The sequence below is a fragment of the Plecotus auritus genome (genome assembly GCF_963455305.1).
Source record: "Plecotus auritus genome assembly, chromosome: 3".
Taxonomy (NCBI): Eukaryota; Metazoa; Chordata; class Mammalia; order Chiroptera; family Vespertilionidae; genus Plecotus; species Plecotus auritus.
The window spans coordinates 209,283,220-209,298,990 of NC_137772.1; the positions used below are offsets into that span (position 1 = coordinate 209,283,220).

General features: G+C 35.1%; 1 long non-coding RNA gene across 1 annotated transcript in view; it reads left to right on the forward strand.

Moving 5' to 3' along the window:
- Positions 1–7,409: 7,409 nt before the first annotated feature.
- The window catches only part of LOC308243669, a 29,403-nt gene continuing 21,041 nt past the window's right edge, over positions 7,410–15,771 (forward strand). The window contains exon 1 of the long non-coding RNA XR_013960088.1: positions 7,410–7,614. This is a non-coding gene — a long non-coding RNA (uncharacterized lncRNA). The remainder of the gene's footprint in view (positions 7,615–15,771) is intronic.

Here is a 15,771-nt window from a genome sequence, read left to right on the forward strand (position 1 = left end):
CCAGCCAACGTAAGATATGTTCTTTCAATGCATTTTAGTTAGCTTTCCTGACTTTATTTGCTTTAGTTTCTTATCTCACACTCCCAATTGCTGTGTTCCCTCTGTAAAATGTAGACAAAAATGCTTACACTCTTAGTCTATAATGATTCTGTGCTTCTTGAACTTACAAAATGTCCAGTTTTGCCTTGCCCTCATGAAATGGATCAGCACAAACTAAAATCTCACTTTTTCCCATGCTCCTTTTGTATATGTGAGCTTTACAAATCTGTAGAAGCTTCAGTAATGTCTATCTGGTTCATTGATGTAACTAACTCCCAGATCAGTGCAGCTCACCATATTGGAATTTATTGAAATGATACTAAGTTATGCCCTGGTTTGGTAGTTCAGTTGGTTAGAGAATCATCCTGATATGCCAAGGTTGTGGGTTTGACCCCTAGGCAGGGCACATACACGATTCAACCAATGAGTGCATGAGAAAGTGGAAAAACAAATTGATGTTCAAAAGATACTAATTGCTACCTGCACATTTCCTTGTGTTCATCAATTCAGACCCATATTCATTCTTAACTTACTTGCTTATTATTTCCTCCTAATAGTAATTGGGTAATTCACTTGAACTCCATTATTCTATCTAAATGTGAAAGGTGATTTTCTTACATTATATTCAAGAGAAGGGAGGGAAGAAAACATTTATATCGGTGGAGATAAAGCTCCTAACATTCACCCTTTATGGGCTCTCTGATCATGCCTTTGGTCTATGATGCCAAGCGTGGCCTCAATTCTTGAACATCTCATGCACCTGTGTACTTCCAGAGAACCAGCTTCAGTTTAGCCAAAACTTACCCAAGCCTATCTTATTGTCTGAATGACCCATTAGTGGACCCATTAGTGGATCATGAAATCTACTCAGTAGATCATAACCAGCATTTAAATTTAAAGAGGGGATAAGAGAAAGAATATCAAGGTGTTGTTTGTGGTAAGAATAAGTATTGTTTCATAAACATGCTTTTTCAAAACCATTCAGAGTGCATTTGTGGTACTTGGTTGTGTTACATATATATATTTCCTTGCCATGAATCCAGTAAAAAACAAAAAACAAAAGCCTGAAATACAAAACAAAACTAAAACTGAGTTAGCCACATAGTAAGATTTGCCTGGATGCTGGGTTTTAGAACTTAGGATAGTGTTTTACTATATGCAAATTCTATTATTGTTTTTCACCAGCTATCCTGAAGCAAATCAAAGGAATTAGCTGATAGCAATAGAAATAATGGAAGTTTAGCAAATATTTCCAGAATTGTTGAGTTAGGACTTATGAGCTTACCAAGGGAGTAATATCCTTACTGATTAAGCCATTTAGCTTTAAGTAGTTGTTTTAGAAACAGCTATGAATATTTAGTTACACAAGAGAAGCATACGTATCACAGAAAAAGGATTTTGTTAATACCTTATTTTGGTATTGGGCCAAACAGAATGTCTCTAAACTATGACTGTATACTTGTGTTATAACAAGCAAGTAAATAACAGTTATCACTCTCCTAAAATATCTCAAGGCTAACATCTTTGCCTTTTCACTTAAAAAGTCTTTTAAAAATGTGACCCTGACATTATGAGTGATATAATTGTTCTTTTCCCCTCATCTTTGCATCTACTAGGACTTAGAAGAAATTGTAGCTGTACCTTTATGGTACACTAGTAATTTTATTTTAGGACTAAGAAACATAAGTGCTGTTCAGCAAGGTTAGCATGAGACAGAGAAACATACATTTGCGCACATTTGTAAGTGGTTTGGTATTCATTGTGTTCATTACCAAGCATGTTGTTCTTACTCTCTATAAAGTCCACAATAGTATATAACCTGGGTACCCTGTTACCAGCAGCAGCAGCCTTACTGCAGAGACATCAGACATGGGGAAAGTCAGGCTCCACCCCAGACCCACTCAATCCAAATCTGCATTTTAACGTGATCCCTGAGTGATTTACATGATCATGGATGTGGGAGAAGTGCAGGTCTCTAGGATAAGTATTACCAGTTGCTGTGTGGACCTGTATTCATTTCCTGGCTAACACTTGCTGTGGAAAAGAAACATTAGCACGTGGAAAGAACCAGCAATTTTTCATACCCTACAACTGCGATTAGCTATCTAATGGAATTTAAAATTAACAATAATGACAGCGACAATGCCGCTAATGAGAGCACCCATTACCAAGTGTTCCCATTTGTTGTCCATTGTGTCCAGTGTATTAACTAGCCCGTTTAACCATCATCATTCCCCTATGAGTTCAATGCTCTTTTACAGACGAGGCAACACAAGCCTCAGGTTGTCTAAGATCATCCTGCTGTCAAGTCAAGCATTCTCATGCATAATATCTGTGATTAGTATTTGTCCTGAAGAAAAGACTGTTTGTTTCAAATAGGAAGCAAATGTATCACTTGGAAGATGCCTTTGAAAGTACAATTGACATCTGTTTAGATAATGCTTATGATCAGCAGTGAGTTCTCAAAGTTTTAAGCCCACATCAAACTTTAAGGTGATCAGTTCACAATTTATTATATAGTAGGTGTATGAGCTATGTTGTATCTTGTGCCCCATTAGAAGCCCTTGGCTGTGCACATTCTGCTGGCATTTGGGAACTGAGCCTTGAGCGTCACCTGCTTGTCTGAGGACAAACATTTGGATATTTGGAACATGAAGAGAAATGACTCTAGAATTGTACAAAATGTAGAAATGCAGTTTGCCTCTCTTGTGCTGAATTAAATCCTTTCTAAGGAAGACATCCTGTGAGAAAGGAGATGCTTCAGGAATATCTACGTTTGGCATTTATGGGGTGGAGAAAATGAACTAATGCAACAAATGCAGTTGAAAATGGCATTGAAATGAAAGATCAAAGCAAAAGGTAGCGAGGTCATGTTATGGTTCAGAAAAACAGCTCTGTGTATCCTGTGTACCACTGGGCAGACAGAAACTGGTGAATTGTGCCTACTAGCATGGGAAAGGAGGGTGTCCAGGCTTTTTTATAAAGAAACTGAAATATACTGGTTGCACATTTAAGTAGGAATAATGAAAATTTTTAAGTGGAATTAGTTAATGTTTTAAAAACTAATATGTTTTATAACAACTATATATATATAACAAATTCATGCAATAGCAAATAATATACTGTAAAGAGTAGTTTTTCCTCCACTTCTGCCCCCCAAGCCCCTGTTTTCCTGCTGAAGCAACCACTATGAGCAATTCCTTATGTATTTTTCAAAGATAGTCTCTAAATATAAAAACATTATGTACAAAATACTCATTAAACAAAATGATAAAATATGATACACATGGTTCTACACCATTCTTCTTTCTCTTAAAATGCATCATAGGAATAATTTCATATCAGTACTCCATTCATTTTACAGCTACAGGGCATTTCCCAGTATCGATATACCTCATTTAACCAGTTACCTTTGGTGAGTTTTTACATCATCCTCAGTCTTTTGCTATTACAAACAGTACAGGACAATGAAGATCCTTGTCCACCTGTTATCAAACATAAGTGAATATATGTGTTCTCTGGTCTTCGCAGAGTCCCAATTTAATTTTACTATACAGTAGCTAAGCAGTGATGAAGAAATAACGAATAAGCATAGGAGGCAGAACCATACTAATAATTGCTAACATCATTTACTCTGTGGTAAGTACGTGATAGTAGTCATTTAATTCTTATTACTCTATGGGGAAGTTAATTTGCTGTTGTTGTTAATTATTTAAGTGAGAATGCCAGAATTTGAATTGACCCAAAAAGCTTGATTCCAGATCCCTGGCTCCTATTGTGGGGCTGCACTGCTGCCATTCCACTGCCACCTCATCAATGACAGAGCATGTACTGGATACCTACGATGCGCTTGACATGTGTTATTTAACGTCCACAATGGCATTATGAGGTGTTGTGGGGTTTTTTAAACACTCTCTTAATAAGTTTAAATAACTTGCCCCAAGTTCCAGAGTTAGGAAGTCAGGAGCCAGGAATGGCATGGAAGCAGAACGTCTGACTCCTGAGACCACAGCATAACAGAGACAGGAATTTAAGTGTTTGAATTTACATCCAGCAGTCTGGAAGACAGAGACGAAATGAATATATGACTGAGACTTAATGGAACATATTCAAGTGATTCGGAGGGATTAAGAAGGGCTGTTGCAGGGGCCACTGGAAGACAGTTGGTGGCACTTCTGTAACAACATCCATAGCAGAGTGGGACCTGGTGGTCTGTATGAATCCATGGTTCTCCATAGACAGTGTCTCCAAGTCTAGATTGCTTTGTTCTCACTGACTGCTTCCATCTTTCAAAATCCCACACCTATGCGTCGTATTTGTATAATAAACATTTGTGATGTGGCACCGGCATGTCTTAGAGAAAGGTGATTTTGCTCTGAGTCGGAATTTGTGCCCACAGGGAACAGAAATCAACAAGTGTCCAGCCTGAAAAATAAAAGCAAAGGCACTGAGATTTCTCCTGGTGTCCATTCCTCCAGGTCAATTCCTTCCGTCTCAGCTGAGTTTTTCTAGCATTGCCTCATTTAATTCAGTTATTTTATGCCTCAGAAAAAGTAGAAGTTGTAGTTAGCATCAAAATACATGCCTGGACTGTTTATTTGGGAATTATAGTAAAGGTAACGATGAAGCTACATAGTAAGTATTTACTGCAGGTCAGAAAATATGCAAAAGGTTTTATATGGGTTATCTGGTTTAGTACCAAATCCCTGTCAGAAGGATATTATTATGATTTTTGTTCTCATTTTATAGATGTGGTTTTTAATTTCTAAGTTTTTTTTTAAATCACAATCATAATTGTGTAAGGTATGCTTTTGCCTACACAGCTTTGCCATTCCACCTTGAGCAAAGAAAAAAAATACTCTCTAACTCCACAGAACATATTTTTTACTTTTGCACATGTCCTTCCAGTCGAGGTCCAAGGATACTCAGCAGTTAATATATGTACAATTCTGTATTCTGATTTTTTTCATTCAGTATAGTCATAAGAAGTTGGTTTCTCAGTTACCTTCATTATCACATAATGACTGTATACGAGTAATTTCTATAATTTCTTTAATAATTTCCCTCACAAGGGACATTGGGTTGCTTCCATTTTCTCTTCTAGATGCTACTGCAATGAAAAAATTTGTGTACATAATTTATTTTATTCTCTTCGCATTTCCTAGGAGAAAGCCCCTTGTTCAGTCAAAGAGTAAAGACCTGTTTGACTCATTCTCTAACTTTCGGAGTTAGAATTATTTTCATGGGAGCAAATAGTGAGCATTATTGATATACTTATTTTGTAACCTTAAAGGAAACGTCTATTTTGAACCATTTTTAGTAATTACCTGTTTTTTAGTATTTTAATTGTATAATAAGAATGAATATATGCTAATTAATATATAGTAACCAACATAGGCCAAATGAGTGATGTTTTTGCATTATTTAATTTTATAAGTAGGTGAATTGGGCTTGGAGGAGGACGGTGTGTACAACGAAAGTATTCAATCATCAACAATATTTTTTGAGAAACTACTATGAGCCAGGCCCCATGATTGTCACCAAGTTGATGATGGTGAGTGTGAGGGCACAGCTCATTTCCCTACAGAGCATTACTAAACACTCACATCTAAGATGGTTTTGTCCTTGACCTTGTGCCACAGCACACTCTTGTCCTTGTAGCATTTCTGACTGCTTTCTTCTTTTGCTTTTATGGACTCTGACTCATTTCTTAATAGCAGTGCAAGACACAAAGTGTAAAGAATATCTTACTTCCAGATGTGTATATATATATGATATAAAATTTATATAAAATATATATAAAATTTCTAAGAATTCCTGAAACCATATTTTTCCCCTCCCATCTCTGTGTTGGTGGGATTTAAGAAACCTTTTTATTTTTCTAAGATGAAAGTATTTTGCTCTGTAGTTTGGGAATCCCTAAATTATCTTAACCCCATTGCGTATATCTTATATTGCATCTAAAACATTGATCTTTTTAGCCTTTTAGGCTAAATAAACCAAGTACAGGGACTTTGGACCCTTCATTACAGGAATATCCTCATGTGAAAATAAAATGTAAATTTAGGGTATGTACCATGGCTTACTAATACATTGCATTATAACTGCAAGTTTCACAAATAGCGATAACCATTTTGGTCCCTTTAGGGAGTCAAATATATAGAACTCCTATGTAAAATGCACTTTAGAATTGCATTTTAACTTTCCACCAAATTCTTCCATCCCAGAAAGACCTACTAATTTGCTGATGACTATAACTTTGTCATGCTGTATATTACTCCTTTTTTCAACTCTGCAGTGCACAATTTTTACTTTACTGGTGCTTAAAATTTCAATGGGGAAAAATATCCTTTAGTAGATATGATGTTGGTTTAATGGCTCACTATGCAGATTAAGCTTTCTCCTGATCAATTGAATGTTTCACTACCAGAAATGTTGTTATATCATTTTATAGGAATGTTATGCATGTTACCTAATATGCATTTAAATTTCAGTAAATTCATTATATGCATTTGGGTGTATAACTGCCTATTGATCTATTGATTGATAGAATTACACTTCTATATGATTCCAGTGGACTGACATTTTTCGAGGGAAAATTTATATTAGAGCGTAAAGATAAATGTCTACCTTTCAATCCAAAGTTGTATAAGTGATTCTTAGCTGAGATGCCCGAATTAATTTCTCACATTATTCTATATAAACATGACTTGAATTTATATGTGAGGATATGTTCCAGAAACTGAAATGTATAGAGTCCTGTTCTTGACGGAAAAGGGACAGGTGGAGGCAATAATGTCAGAATACCACTTGCATGGGTTGAAGTAAGGCTACTTAGCTATGAAGCTGGCTCCTCTGGGTAACCATCGATATTAGCAAGGTAGCACAGAGGTGGGAAAGAAAATACAAAGGCATCTGGAAAACGAACTCTGATAAATTTCTATAAAATTTTCCTTAAATTTCTAATATCCCATATCCTTAACACTGGGATTGAAGTCCTCCCTATTGTAACTTTGCACATACTGTTTGAACTTGATCCCTTGGAACTACATGTCTGAGAGCTGAATGTGTTCTTGGTCCCAAATCACTCTTGTCACTGCTTGGAAAGCAATGCAAGACAATAAGTAGTATTCACCTGATTGCTTTCCTGCTCCAAGACAGCTGGTGACACGTGTCTCCCTGATAACCAGGAGCTTCAGATCTAAGGCAGGGATAAGGGGAAGCTAGGAGCTCGAAGAATCTAAATTTGACAGCCGATGGCTGAGGAGAGGGTCAGCAGGGAAAGAATCTGTGACACGTCTGAGAAAGGAACAAAATTTATCTGCTCCGGTTGCAATGATTAGATGTCTCTTTGTCTGGCTTTCTTACAGCGGTTGACTGATTGTACCCACCAGCTGGCTAATATCATAATTAACAAAGTTGCTACTACGTTGGCAAAGTGTAATTGAAAAATTTGCCAGTGATATGATGGCATTGTCACAAAGATCACAAGGGACACGGAGCCGACTTCTGCTCAAGGTGGAACGGCAAAGCTGTGTACGCAAGCAGAGAAATCGCAAACTTGTTCAGCCAAAGGTCGGTTTCTTTCCTAATTCCACATCCTGGGAATTCTTATTAAGATTTTTTTTGTGTGATGGTTGGTGGGTTCTATATGCTTGCATGACCAAAATGATTTATAGAAAAGATCCATATGCTTCTTGAGTATGTAAAGCATATTTTCTGAGAGCTTTGGTGGTGTATTTGTCCCCAAATCTGGAAATTCAGAAATATAATGAAATAGCTTTTCGATGCTGAGAGTTTTGCTTGTTGTTGTATCTGGCTAATCTTTATCAGGTTTCAGAATGATTATTTGGTGACAAATGTCAATTGAACATTTATATTGCATAGCGTTGGATTTATTTTGTTCAACAATGTAAAAACCCTGCTCTGCTTCATTATATCGTGTCAACCTAGTTACAGGAGCAAAAAGAAAAGCAAGCATAGTTACGGAAGATGTAGAGTTTCTATTTTAGTTTCAAGAAATGCTCAGAGTGGGGGATGGAAGGGCTGCAATCTTGATTTTAATTAAACGAAGTAATTGGGGCTTTTTACATTTAGAGAGACCGGTATTTTTTGAAATGATGTGCTATTCCCCCAATGCCAGTCTGGCCATTGACTGTTTTACCTGTATTTTCTTTTTACTGTGATTTGCTCTGCTTGATTGAATATTCAAGCTCTGGGGAGTTTCCCAAATTATAGCCATCACATATTGCTGATGGATGAACATGAATACCGGTGAAGGGGGACATGTGCCTCTGTGTATATGCCTGCGCGCTGCTTCCGAGTACGGAGGCAGGAACGCATCTCAAAAAATATGCAGAAGGCAAAGTTTGCCTTATTTATGCTGTGTCACACCACTGCTGTAATACCAAGGCAACCCATTTGCTATATAACTGAAGGCATACATTAAGGTTCTTTTATTTTCCCTATGTGGTCATCCAGGCCACTATATAATGTCAAAACACACACACACACACACACACACACACAACAGTTCGGTTTTTGCCTGTTATTCTTTGTCTTTCGTGTTAATAGCAGTGTTCAAACATCATGAAATAACATTTTGGAAACAAATTAATTTATAGCATGTATGTTTTTAATCAGCCCAATTAAACTTACTCATGGTTTGATTCCTAATCATGGGAGACTAGAAGTTTGTGTATGGTTATTTTAAAATTGGACAATAAAATTTTATATTCTCAAATTTAAAAAGTGAATCATGTTATGATTATGAATTTGAGTTTTAAGCGTCCAGATATCTTCATAAAAGCCACTTAATGAAATTTTGCTGAACATTTGACTTATATTTTTAATCTTTTCTGAAACTGAATGACGTTAATAAAAAAAAAAAACTAAAAGTGAAGCTTTCAAGAAATATTTGATTATTTTCCAGACATCATTTTCAGAAGAGAATGTTATTCTCATAACAGAAACCCTCTTTTATTTTTCTTTGACTTTGCATCTCCCTCCTCCTAGTATTTGGTACATAATAGGCACACAATTTGTTTTTATTGAGTGAGTGAATTAATGAATTTAAGTCTTTCCGCTGCTATTCAAATATGGTTAACATTTGCTTCCTCCAAATCAATAATAACTTTTGTATGTGGTAAACATTGTAAACAGAAACAAGTAGATGAATGGTATAATCACAGACAATAAGGAGGATTAAGTTCCTAAAATAATATAATGTTGTTTTAACCTAAACCTCTATAGTGTTTTGGGTAATTGAGAATTGCTATTGTATCAACTCAGTTGGAGTAGCAGAGGTCTATGAGGATTAGAAAGGTCTAGGAAAGTGGTTCAGAGCTAATGCACCCGTTCCTTTAAACAGGATTATCTCCTGAGATGTGTAGAAATGAACTCTTGTCAGAGTTTCAAAGGAATTAATATTTTTGGTAAAATGTGCTAATGTAAAGAGTTAGAAGATTAGTGGTGCATAATGAAAGCAATGCATTCTTTCGCATGGAAATAGCAATGTAATAAATGTCCTGCAGGTGATTGGAGCTGCAGCAATTTTATTGAAGATTAAAGTTTGATTGACCTTTGTTAGGGTGATTAACCCTTCTGAAATTAAAAGCCAGCACTGAATTATTCTGGCCAATTTAAATGCAAACATTGAGCAGGTCGTATGTCATTCAAATAATAATAATAAAAAACCCTCCTATTTTAATTTTCAATTTTGCACGTCTCAATGGGATGCTGTTTGGAAGGGTCATAGCTCTGGCAAGAGCATCTGTGTGGTAGAGAATATAGAATAACGTATAGATAATTAGGAGCATATGGGAAGAGTCCCAGGCATCACTCCCTCCATTCAAAATATCAAAACCACCATCCCAACAAAAACAGGCAATCTGAAAGCAGACTGCACACACTGAAAATGCATGATCTCATTAGAAAACAATCTAAGAATATCCTGAAAAGGTTAGAAATAAATAACATTCTAATCCAATGCCAACCAACCCAAGCTGCATATTATATCCATGCTTAATCTATATGCTGTCTCCTAAAAGTGGGGGCTGTCTGATACGGTTGCTTATGAAGCTGTTCATAAGAGGGGATTGCTTCTGATGTCTGGAATTTCATTGCCCATGATCTCTGGTAGTCTATGGATATATTCAGTATTTCCATTAAGTCAAAAAATGTCATAGGAGGAGCAAATGCTAGTTATTTACAGAGCCATTTAATGGTTTGGTTTTATTTTTCTTCATTAAATTTTCTTGAAGCCTTTGAAAAGTTGCATATTCACATTGCTTCAAAAGACTGTTTCCATTTTTCATAACATATTGAATTTTCTTTATTGCTAAGTCAGTGAATATTTTTAGGTTTAGGTTCCCTTTTATGTGTCTGTGAACTATTAAAATGATAATAAAGGCTCTCTCTTCATTCATATGTAATTTATTTCTCTCTCTTTTCATCAAAGAATTCACTCTGAATGTGTTGAGGTAGAAAAGTCCAAGGTATTATAATATAAAAATTAAGAAGCCCCAGGTGCTACAGTTTATTTTGCACAAGCTTTTCATGTACTCTTTTAACATGCTTTTCAAAGACAGGTTTCTACTCCGGGCCTATGAAGAAAGTCAAAGATGAAAAACTTGTGATAGACTGATCTTATTCAGCCAGCCCAGTGAGTGGCATCCTCCAGAGAGCTGGATAATACCTTGCAGTACAGATTAATAATATGTTTAACTAATATCTGTTTGCTATAAGGATAATGTCCTCATTCTTAATCGTGGGGCTAGAATTTAACCTCAAATTGTCAACAGATACATCGTTCTGTACTTGCCTGATAAAAAGTATAGATTTTTCAGCTTTATCTTTGGTACATTGAATTGTCAAACTTAAAAAAAAAAATCCAGTTGTTCCATGATGATACTAGTTTTCTTATTAAAGATAATCTTCACTAAAAAGTAAACATGACTGCTAAATTAAATCTCTAAAATAAGCACTATTAATTCTTCAGATATAATTCAATAATCGTCTCTGATTTGATTATTCTTATTTTACCACTTACCAGAACTAAATGAAAATCATTTTGGGCATTAAACCATGTTTCAAACACAACATTCTCTACGCACAAAAAGCTAATGTGTTGAACTACTGACAACCGACATCCTTTCCTGGGTTTCTGTTAATTATCAGCAATCTTTTCCATAGGAGAAAATCATGGCTCGAGAAGGGGAAATTCATATTGTCTTAGTGTAGAAAAATGAATTGGTGAAAGAGCAAAGACAAATAAGATTATATTTTGTTAAATCCCAAATCCAATCATTTGTTTTGTTTTAGTGTGCTTGGAAGACATTTTTATTTCTTTATTGCCTTTGTTTCTGGCTATCTGTTCCCTCTGGTCCATGCAGTTCCAGATCTGATGTTTTCCCTTATAGCTGTGAAGTGACATTCTCTGGCATTAACAAGCCAAAATTAATCTGTTTGATATTTTTATGACCACATATTTTGGTTGGAGTCCTTCTGTTTAAAAAGCAGGCTGCTTTAAAAAAAAATGACTAGTAGTGTCATTTTAGTCATTGCATATTGTTTGTGAGTCAACAATTGAATTCCACTAAAACTTTAGAGTAAGCTGACCATAAGCAATTTTATTGTGTGGGGCTAAAGAGAGCTAATTGAGAAATTCAAAGATTTTCAGAGTTTCTCAAATCATTAACAGTCAGAAAGTAATCACGTGAACTTTTCAAGATAATATTTTCTTTAATTCTAGAATAAAATGGGTTGAGTAATTTTGGCTGAATAAATTATTTATTGTGATTTGTTTGCTAGAATAATAAAAGTACTCTAGAGACGATAAGTGTTCTGTTGTTATATTTCCAGCTAATTATTAAGGTTAGTTCCCTAGAATTAGTTTTCAAGTGAATTAGAAGCCTACCAAAGGTAGTGTAGTGATGCATGGCCTATTGGTGCATTCATGATATTTGTGTGAAAATGATCACATCACCTCTACATATTATTTTAGAACCCAGAGAACTGCTTAATAAGATAACTTTGACTAAAATGCCTTTAGCATGAGTATTTCTAAAGCCATCACTGACTGACCTTTATTCAGTTTCAACAGGTATTTATTGAGCACCTCCTATGTTCCAGGTATTCCCTCCAACCCAGTGAGGTGGGTGTCTGAGCCAAGTTTTATGGACCAGAAACTGAGACTCAGGACAGAGAGTGATCTGCCAGAAGTGAGACAGCCAGTCAGTGGCACAGCCTAGGCAGGAAGCTGGTCCTGTATTTCAAGACCTTCTTCACCAGGGCTATCATTGTGAGATTTATGGCATTCCACTGTGCTAAAACTTGGGGACTATGCGCACAGGATTCTTAGATGAATTAAAACACTTTCTCTAGATGAATAAATTTACTGAAATTAAGGAAATAAAATGAATTACCTCTCTCCTGATTGATGTCTGAGGAAGAAGGAGAGAAGTGGTTTAGAATGGGAAAGATTATTCACTGGCAGCTTCATCCAGTGAACTTTACTTAGATGGCTTATTTCATGGAGACCAGAAATTGTCCTCCCCAAATATTTATCATTTAGTTCATTAAAAAACAGTCATTAGAATCTTTTAAGATGTATGTGGTTATCTACCTTTCACTTAAGATTTATTGAATAATTTTGCTTAACAGCATCAAAGTCAGAGGTACCTTTGTCCCACCCCATATACTTCCATTGGCTGAGTAGTTTGACAATCCATTGATAAATGTGCCTCCACGTTTATAAGTCTGTTAGATTTCTGTCTTATAGGGAATTCTTTATAACAAATGTGTTTAACAGAATATGTGGGGAAAATGTTTTTAATTAATATAAATAATAAACATACAAGTTGTACAGGATTACAGCAATATGCAAAATAGATATCGTGCTAATTGGCAAAATAATTTTGGTTCTCATTTCTTGATTTTTATGAGAACAAAATAGTTAACCAGTGGACCAAAAAGTAAACCTCTACAAAATTAGCCTAGGGGGTCCCAAAAGTTTGGAATTGATAGATAAATTTTCACTTGGACACAAGGTCCACCTTTTGAAAGTTGATTTATTTAGTCTGTAAACTCTCTGAGCTTGGACCAGAGAAGTGTGATAGATCTAAATCCATCTCTGTATTTCTGTATTTACCCATAGAGCCTAGAAGAGTGTCTGATACATGGTGGGTACTGAAGCAATGTTTGTCAAGTTGTATTGAAAGGGACTATTACCATTAAAATAAAGTTAGAGAAACTGGACTCTACATTATAAAGGTCTGGTATTTGCATTAAGAAATAAATCTAAGCTTCAAAGTCGGAAAAGCTAAAGAAGTTGAGAAATACACATATACAGAAAAGTAGGTAGATGTAGTTATGGATATGGATATAGCTATAGATAATATTCCTATACATTCTTCAGAATGCTTTTTAAAATGGTCCCATTTTTTCTTTTACTCCAGGCCGGTCAGTCTCACCCAGAACTATTCATTAGTCACTAGTTAATCACAACTTACTAACAGTTAAACTAGTTTTTATGACTTGATTAGAATATTTAATCAAAATAATCTGATTGGTTTTTGTTTGGAGAAATACAGGGAAAATAATTCATAGTATTCATTTTGAAATGAATAAAAATGTAATTAAAAGTGTAGAATCAGGGAAGTTTAGAAGTATTTGCAGAAAAATAAGAAATTACTATTATGAGTATTATCTGAAAACAAGAGTCCTTTGCAGCAGAGAAAATTAGTATCTAATTAAAAAAAAAAAAAAAAAAAAAACAAGACACACCAAGAACATCTTCCCTAAGACTTGCTGAGCAAGATGGAAGAGCAAGTTTGACCATCTCTTCCCATGATATACATACTTTGGAATTCATTAATTGTTTGAGTCTTGCTTGATAATGATTAAATCCTTAGGCAGATGTGAATCAACTTTAGTATATGGAAACACTGAGGAAAACATTTATGAAAAAATACGATCCAATTCTGAAAATATAAACCAATTAAAGTTTGAAATTTAATTTAGGAATTTTCACTCAGTCTGCAGGATGTATATATTAATGATAATTTCTCTCCCCTCGTTCTTCTTCTTTATAAGCAAAAGGAGATTTTTACTTATTGGCATATTACTGAAAAATCTAGCTTTTCTCCAAAATTACACATTTTTTGGCATAAATGGGCCTAATTACCTGAATTCAGTTTTGATTAGCAGTGTTAATTGATGCAGCTGTGGATGGTATCTGTTTACCTAAATTACCATGTGCAAACAGCAATATGTCTGGAAGTGAATATGCTGAACTGAAAATACTAATTAGCTAAGACGGATTGTTATTCAAGTCACACTGTGGAGCTTTTTAATGAAAGTCCGGATGTGTCAGGGTTTTATGATATTCAGACAGAAATGTCTATATTACATATGATTTCTAAATTTAATTCATAAGAACAGATGGGATGTCAGCCAGGGTTCTTCTGCCTTATTCCAGTATAATGTGAATATTTTACTCAACTGGAGATATATTCATATGTGTTTTGTTTTTTTTGTAAGAAGGTTGTCACGCGCTTTGACAACATGCCAGCCCTGCACATTCAGACTCATCTATTTCTTGACCAATATATATCCCAGGTTATAGCCACCTCCTGTCCCAAAGATGAAGATAAACCACCCTGCCAGCTTAATCACATCAACTAGCTAATTTAATCAAATCCAATAGCAGGAAGGTTAGTTAAACAGACAGCTTACACTGAGTAGTATTTTATGGGTGTTTTCTTTTTGCATCCCAAATTAATAACAAAGTTTGATCATACAATTCTTAAGAATCAATGAACAACTCACAGGGCTGAAAGATTGCCTTCAGATCGTCTCATCTTTAACCATTTAAAAATAGATAGCAATGCAGTGCTTATTTTAAAGTACCCAGTTTTAAAGCTGTATAGTCTTTTTCTGTGTCTTTGGTTCCCATTAACTTTGTCCCGAAGCATGGCCTGCTTTGCTTAAGGTTTCTCTCCAAAGAAAGCATTAATCTTTTACCATCTGCTCTGGCACTCAGCACTCATTAACAGCAAAGTGACTTAGAGGCACCCAAAGATTATAGTAAAGATCTTTCACATCATATAGAAAAGAAATAATGGACCTATCTTCCCTTTCTCAAGAGGCTGAATAACTATGCTTAATGCATAATAAGTCTCTTCTTCCCAAAGGCTGTGAAAATAAGGCCTCTTGACTCAAACTTAAGAGTTTAAGATTCCTTATTGGATATTTTAAGATGCCATGAGCAAAATGGGGATAATTTCCATGATGCAAATTTTAACATAATTATAGTTTGGCATATTTAATTTAGGTTTAAGTGAGAATTATAATTACCAAAAATTGGATTATATCAATTATGCTAATTTCTATCCCCAAAGTTTCGTGTAATTTGGGATCCCTAAGATAGGTATAAATCCAGCAAAACTACAATAGAATCTAATACTAAAATTAAGAAATTTGATGAAAATGACTCTACATCTTGGCTGCAGAAATGCTCAACTACTGTTAACTCACCAGGAAAACATGAAGTGCTTGAGATAGCTTAAATCAAAATGTGTAAAAGGGACATTAAATCCTGCTTGGACCATTTGTGTTCTATTTTCTATATCTATACCAATTGTAGCATATTATTGCTATTTTCTGTCTATTCAATGAAGCTAGTCCCAGTTTTTTAAAATAAATTTTATGTTATAGTGCTGATTATTTAAT